General features: G+C 39.6%; 1 protein-coding gene across 1 annotated transcript in view; it reads left to right on the top strand.

The window, feature by feature from the left end:
* The first annotated feature begins 798 nt into the window (after nt 1-798).
* Nucleotides 799-7,826, top strand: part of LOC134792927 (leucine-rich repeats and immunoglobulin-like domains protein 2) — a 149,448-nt gene continuing 142,420 nt past the window's right edge. The window contains exon 1 of the mRNA XM_063764388.1: nt 799-1,040. The gene's annotated coding sequence lies outside the window, so the exon portion shown is untranslated. The remainder of the gene's footprint in view (nt 1,041-7,826) is intronic.

The following is a 7,826-nucleotide window of genomic DNA, read 5'->3' as shown; positions in this document are numbered from 1 at the left end:
AGTAATTCCAATTAGATTTATTGTGCAAATATACATACAGCTCACATAAGAAGAAGTTTATCTTTGTGTACATGCTCAAATTGCTTGTGAGTGGTATTTCATAAAATGTGGTAATTTTAAGACAAGACTTATTTACTTTTTCATTGGTTTTACCTGGCAATTAAATATTATTATGGTATTAAAAGGCAGCTTCAAATTAACAGCTTCTTTATATTAATAAAAAAAAATGTAATAAAAGGATTCACCAGTCAAACTAACTGTACTTACATTAGAAAACACATAACTTAATAATCAAATAATCATTATTGTATACTGAATCTGATTGATAACAATTGTAACTATGAACACACATACACACACACGCAGGTAGAATAAGAAATATGTCCCTATAAAAATAAGTAGGTATTAGTGAAAAGTATAATTACATGTCGGAGTTCTGAATGGCACATCTCAGCTAGGTATAATGGCATCACCTTTAAACCGGCGAGAACAAGGAAATGTATTCATATGAGAAAAGCTTTGTTACATTATACTGTCATGGAATAGGATATACATTAAAAGAACAAATTTATAATGTTTTGAGACGTCAGTGACTAACCAAAATTATGAGGCCCGGCATGTTCTGTTACAGGTGATCCCACCGACGGTTGTTAAACGTAATTGTCTGAGCAAATAGCTCTTACGCGAACAAAGGTTTGAAATGTCACAAGGGTGCGAATTTCATAGTAAAGGAGGCTTCGAGCGCGGGGGTGAAGAGAGCAAGGGGCGCTAGGGGCGCGGGAGGGGTGAGAGGCCCAGAGTCAAGCACGCGACAGCGGCGGGCGAACGCCGCGCTACCCTCTCCGCGGCTCACGGTAACTACCCACTGAAAAAACCGGTAAACTGCCCAAACTGTGAGATAAACCTGTGTTAAAAAAATGCCCAAAAATTAACTGTGAGTGCCCCAGTGTCTTTGCCGCCTGTTGCGCCCCACTGCCGCCTTCTCTTGGCTACATTCAACTTCCAAGGCCGCGCCTTTGTGGCCTCATCGATAATTTTGGGTGAGTATTTTTGCTTTTATATTTTTTTAATCGTCGTCTATAAATTCTGTTAGGTGTGAGTTCAAAGAATATGGAAGGAGTATGAGTATGAGTATGAGTATAATTTTCCGGCGCTTTTCTTTGTGACGTCGCCATTGAAACTTAATACTTGGAGCGAAAGTTAGTGAGCAAAATGTGTACCTGGCTAATTGTTTTATAACTAATGGTCAAGAATAAGTAAAGTAAGTGCCCTAGTTTTGACAGCCTGTTTATACACTCTGCTGCTAGAATTTAATGTCTAAGGCAGTAACTCAAACCAAAGGTTGGGACTTTTACTTTAACATGTAAAAACTACTCAAAACGGTGTGTAAACGAGTTTTTTTAGCGCCTGGGTAATCACTTTAAGGTTCAATATAAAGACGGTGAAATAACACTCTTTAAAGCATATTAATATGATCATTATGTGAGACTTTATGACTTTAAGTAAGTGATGGTATTGAAATCATGTTTTCGCTGTTTAAATAAAACACAATGTCAGATGAAAAAAAAAATAGAGGTTGCTACATACATGACTTGAGTAATATTGGACAGTAGGTACATAAAGTACTGATTTATCAGTTTATTGTATAGCAAGTATAATATAAAACTACAAGTTCAAATTGAATGTTTTATGAATATATCTAAAGCATGTTAAGCCCTATATATCACTGAAAATTCAGTGTTCTAGCTTTAGCCAGCACAAAATTATAGGACGTCGAAAATCGCCTGAATCGCTTCGGGAAAAGGATGGTACGGCAGTGCGTCTTTGTTTTGCTCGACTTGGCGGGGGCACTGCCGTGCCCCCAGATAATTGTCACCGAGTAAAATGGCAGACGCTGAACAAATTTAAATTGTTGCTCGTGCTACCTTTAACCTAAAACTGCGTCGGTCATCCATTATATTCAACGATTAATCAAAATACTTCATCGAGTTAAGTTCGTTTATTGTTGAGCGTCCGAACCACGACCGCAACGGGTGAATAAGATTAAAAAAGGAAATTTACATAATAGAACAATAACTTGGGGAATCCTTTTACCGTAAGGCTTTAGTAAAATGGACAACGTCTGTCGGGAATTAACAGTCTCTATGAAACATACCGGGTGTGGCCTGTAACATGAGCAAAAAATTAAACTGTAGGCTGTACTCCTCATACTGACCAACATTTGGTCAGCGACTTTTAAAAATAACTTGTGGTTTGATTTTTAATATACTTTAAAGTTTATTCTAAGACGCAATGTATTGCGAATTTTGTTATGTTTAAGGCGTGACAAGCAACGTCAATCACAATGATATGGCGTGGCGATGGCGTCCATTGAAGATAATATTTATTATGTATGAAAAATAGGGAGTCTAAATACTTCATAATTTTTAAAAGTTGTTGAACAAAAGTGTCACCGTTTGAGGAGTACAATCTATGTTTTAATTCTTTGCTCGTGTTACAGGCCACACCCGGTATAAATAATTAGGTTACGTTCTGGTAGGTATCGTAAGAATCAAATAAATACTGACGGCCAATGTGGCCACAAATATCTGTACAAATCTTTATTTCTGTGGTATAGTCGGACCAAGAAAAGTCTGCAGCGGATTTGATAGCCCACGCAGTGCAAGAAGTGTTATTTTAAACGTCAATCTTCTATGAAATTATGACGTATAAATAATACTTGCACTGCGTGGGCTATCAAATCCACTGCAGACTTTTCTTAGTCCGACTCTAACACTTTTCCGTATATTCGTCATGTGAAAACACAGCCTGTGATATCTTCCAGAGACAATATCATTAAATTCCTTTCATTAATTCAGAAAGGTGGGCTTTGCGTGTCGGTTTCACTTTCACTATCTCACTAGACATTCCACAACAAATACCTATTTCCATAATAGTGAACGGTCAGCGATTACAGATTGAAGATAAAATATTTCATGGTAAACCGCTACGGTGCCGCTACGACGTAGGCTGACGTAGCTCGTAGCTTAGACGTAGTGTAGTAACAACATAATTTATATACCGGGTGAGGCCTGTAACACGAGCAAATAATTAAAACATAGATTGTACTCCTCAAACAGTGACACTTTTGTTCAACAACTTTTAAAAATTATGAAGTATTTGGACTCCCTATTTTTCATACAAAATAAATATTATCTTCAATGGACGTCACCGCCACGCCGTATCATTGTGATTGACGTTGCTTGTCACGCCTTAAACATAACACAATTAGCAATACATTGCGTCTAATTTTGTGCTTAATTTTTTGCTCATATTACAGGCCACACCCGGTATAGGTATTGCCGATTCTGATAAATACATAACATCTTGTTAGTATTTGACCGAATTTTTCACATATTTTTGCATTTATTCCTTTTTTCTGCTCTATACAGCATAACCCACAATTTTAGACCACTACACACATAATTATGAAAGGTTATGTAAAGTACACACGTCCAGTACGCGAGCGAGTGATGAGTTGCCTAATGGCATGACTGTTTGCATTTCGCGCACCAATCAGCGTTAGTGATCGTCAAGCTCGTATCAAAACAAGATCAAAACCACAATAGAATTATAGATCAGAATCGGCCATTGTATTGCTAACTCTAGAATACGGAATAATTCTAATTTTGACAAAGTTAGGGCTGATTTAGACGGCGCGCGAACTCGTATGCGATTTTAGTTACATTGAGGACTATTGGTTACAATTACACATCGGTAACTCGTGGCATTTAGGTAGCACTTTAAAGATTAGTTTAATTAATTCCTTTTTTTAGTGGTTTCTTATTCTCGACTCGTATAGGAAGAACATTGTCACATCACTAGTGTGTTAGAAACTGTCAAGTGCCACGAGTTACCGATGTGTGCTCATCACTAATCTTCTAAGTGCTACCTAAATGCCACGAGTTACCGATGTGTCTTACAACCAATTCTGCTGACCAATCAAATACCGCAATGTAATGAAACTCGCATGCGAGTTCTCGCACTGTCTAAATGAGCCTTAAGTTATTTAACTGAAAACGTTAGTTGACACATTGACAGCAATATCATAAATGCCAAGGATTACTTGGAATGGAAGACATACTTATAAAATGGTGTAGAGGTATATAGATATCCATAATTATTAAGGACCCATTTAAAATTCAAATTATCTCTGCGGTAACAATCGATGGTAGTACAATGCTAATGGGAAGGAACGGTTTTAACTCCTGAATATTGTGTTGCATAAAAATACATTTACCTTTCGTTCAATATTAAAGTGTATTGTCGTGGACGTAACTGAAATGTGTGATTGTACTTTTGTACAGTTAGCAGCAGAAGTTGCTAAACGGGCCAGGCGTTCAAAATGATCTTGACGCGACTTTGTTGTTAAGAGAATAAGGGCGTGTCAAGGTAATTTTGAACACCTCATCCGCTTAGCAACTTCTGCTGCTGACTGTACAAAACTACCATGGACACTGCTTACACACATCTGCCGAAATACGAATATTATCTGTAAAATTCAAAAGTCGACATAATTTCTTAAATATACCTGTAACTCTGTATATTTAGGTATTTGAATAAAAGTAAACATTACAATTATCAAATAATGTAGGTTTAAGTGAAGTCGTTCAGTGACTGATCCAGCCGGTTTTGTATTTGGTTGGTTAACCAATATATGTTATAACTACCCGAAAATTTACAAATTGTTTGTTTACTTTTATTTAAATACCTAAAGATACAGACATTACAGACTATATATAATTTTAGTGTAATAATTCAAAAGAGTACTTTTTCTTCCGGCTTTTACAACAATAAAAAATAAAAAGCTTGCGGTATTCAGATGCGGCGGCGTTGGCAGCATTTGTCTTGGTTTCCGAGTTCCGACCTGGATATGCAAATGTTGTCTTATGACGTTCTTCCTAAGCTGCATATTAATGTATGCATTCAAGTTATTACAAGACTTACCTACTCGAATCCGAAATCCATCTGTATCCTATATCATTACGACGATTGTACTACCTATTTCACATTGTAGGTTTATTTTGACATTGGAAATGTCTTTTCGTTCGCTCCAGTATACGGTCCGATTTCACGAAAAAGTGCGATCCCCTTATATCTCGGAAAGTTGTGAAGATATGATATTAAAAAATAGGCTCAAAAGACGCATAATCACGAGAGCTGTAAGGTGCAAAAATAATTATTCGAGAAAGTCAAAAACAAAAAAAGTTATGGTCGAAATAGTGAAAATAAAATTCAATTTTTTCCGAATTTTTGATTTTGGTGCTCGATAATTTGGAAACGAAGAATGATATCAAAAATTTGAGAAAAACGGCTCTGGACAATTTAGTCAGCTACAGTTTGAGCCTAAAACAAAGACGATCGGGTTAAGGGTTTGCCCTGTAGCCTAACCTTAAAATAGTCAAAAAGTCAGAACAACATTTTTCACAGGACATTTATGACTTCATGTTTCGCAGAGTTCGTTATCGGTGTTTGTTGTGAATTATCGGGATTATGACGGCAGAATAACACTTGCACTGCGTGGACTTTCAACATCGCTGCAGATTTTTCTTGGTCTAACTCTATCTATCCTGTTTGAGACGGGCGTAGATAACGCACTATTCGACAATCTATGCATTCTTGTGGTGGTGGAAATAGGAATAGAGGGAGAGGGAGAGGGAGAGGGAGAGGGAGAGGGAGAGGGAGAGGGAGAGGGAGAGGGAGAGGGAGAGGGAGAGGGAGAGGGAGAGGGAGAGGGAGAGGGAGAGGGAGAGGGAGAGGGAGAGGGAGAGGGAGAGGGAGAGGGAGAGGGAGAGGGAGAGGGAGAGGGAGAGGGAGAGGGAGAGGGAGAGGGAGAGGGAGAGGGAGAGGGAGAGGGAGAGGGAGAGGGAGAGGGAGAGGGAGAGGGAGAGGGAGAGGGAGAGGGAGAGGGAGAGGGAGAGGGAGAGGGAGAGGGAGAGGGAGAGGGAGAGGGAGAGGGAGAGGGAGAGGGAGAGGGAGAGGGAGAGGGAGAGGGAGAGGGAGAGGGAGAGGGAGAGGGAGAGGGAGAGGGAGAGGGAGAGGGAGAGGGAGAGGGAGAGGGAGAGGGAGAGGGAGAGGGAGAGGGAGAGGGAGAGGGAGAGGGAGAGGGAGAGGGAGAGGGAGAGGGAGAGGGAGAGGGAGAGGGAGAGGGAGAGGGAGAGGGAGAGGGAGAGGGAGAGGGAGAGGGAGAGGGAGAGGGAGAGGGAGAGGGAGAGGGAGAGGGAGAGGGAGAGGGAGAGGGAGAGGGAGAGGGAGAGGGAGAGGGAGAGGGAGAGGGAGAGGGAGAGGGAGAGGGAGAGGGAGAGGGAGAGGGAGAGGGATAAAATAAAAACTTATACAGAGAAACATAAAAAAGAAAAAGTGCCAAGAAATGGTCTCACCTCAGCATGTTGCTGGCGGCTGCTAGCAGATAGCTGATGCTGAACCCTGGCAGTACCAAGTGGAGCTCGAGTTTCATACAACATAAACACACGCTGTTTTGGTCATCGGACTCGTCTCGATGAGCACTTAGGAGAGTAGTACCCAAGATAGAACTGATGCTGAACCCTGGCTGTACCTAAAGGAGATAGGTTTGTTGCAACATAGGCACACGCTGTTTTGGTCATCCGACTCGTCTTGATGAGCACTTAGGAGAGTAGTACCCAAGATAGAGCTGATGCTGAACCCTGGTTGTACCTAGCGGAACTCAGGTTTGGTGCAACATAGGCATACGCTGTTTTGGACACCCGATTCGTCATGATGAGCACATGGTAGAGCATTACCCAAGATAGCTGATGCTTAACCCTGGTAGTACCTATTGGAACTCAGGTTTGGTGCAACATAGACAAACGCTGTTATGGTCATCTCTCGTCGCGTCAAACTGCTGTCAAGAAAATTTCTTATCTTGCAGCAAATGGGCCGCTGCCGATCACCACTTCTCGAGTTGACTACGGATTTGCCGTGTAATAATTTTCTTGTACTTTGAACATTAATATATCCTGCTTATTAATCGAAAAATGAAATATGTACCTGTACTTATGCGCCACGGCGACAATTATTCAAACTTGGATACGCCTGTGGAAATTTTGCAATTTGTTTGTTCACATGCGTTATGTCCAGGATACTTGTGTTAGTCTAAGAATAAAATAATTATCATTCAACGTTGTAGTTTTATTTTGTAACTTTTTCCTTATCCAGACTTTCTCGTCGCTCAGCGACAATATTTTTTCGAATTCCGTAGATTCATTTCCAATGTGCTCGATAGTCGTGTGAGGCACGAAATCTGTGAATTTTTTAATTTATTATGAAGAGAAGTAAACATGCGGATAGGTTGTTACAGAAGTCAACCTACATTTTATACATAAATTATTAACGGATTTGGAAATAAACACGATTAATTAATGTGTCTAAAGTTTGTGTTGCGTGTGGCATGCTTGCGTTGTCAAATTATCAGCTATATTTATCATTCATATTATACATACCTACACAATCAGAGAAAGCATCAACAAACTAACAGACCAATTCGAGTTATAGTTATTAGATATGTTTCCAATAAGATACTGATCAGTCAGTGTCAAAAGTGACGTTTTTGGTTGAAGAAATGTTTTTTGAACTCTGATAGATAAGTATCATACTGAAAACATATCTAATAACTAATACTCGATTTGGCCCGTCATTTACTTTAATTACTCCGTAATCACGCACTTTTAAAGAAAGAACATGGACATATTAACATGCCTTTTGGGATACAATCTTTTCTGCCATTTTTTATAGAATTGACATTGCGTAAAATGTGCCAAATAATACAC

The sequence above is a fragment of the Cydia splendana genome, chromosome 8 (genome assembly GCF_910591565.1).
Source record: "Cydia splendana chromosome 8, ilCydSple1.2, whole genome shotgun sequence".
Classification (NCBI taxonomy): domain Eukaryota; kingdom Metazoa; phylum Arthropoda; class Insecta; order Lepidoptera; family Tortricidae; genus Cydia; species Cydia splendana.
This window is presented reverse-complemented; position numbering and strand designations above follow the sequence as displayed.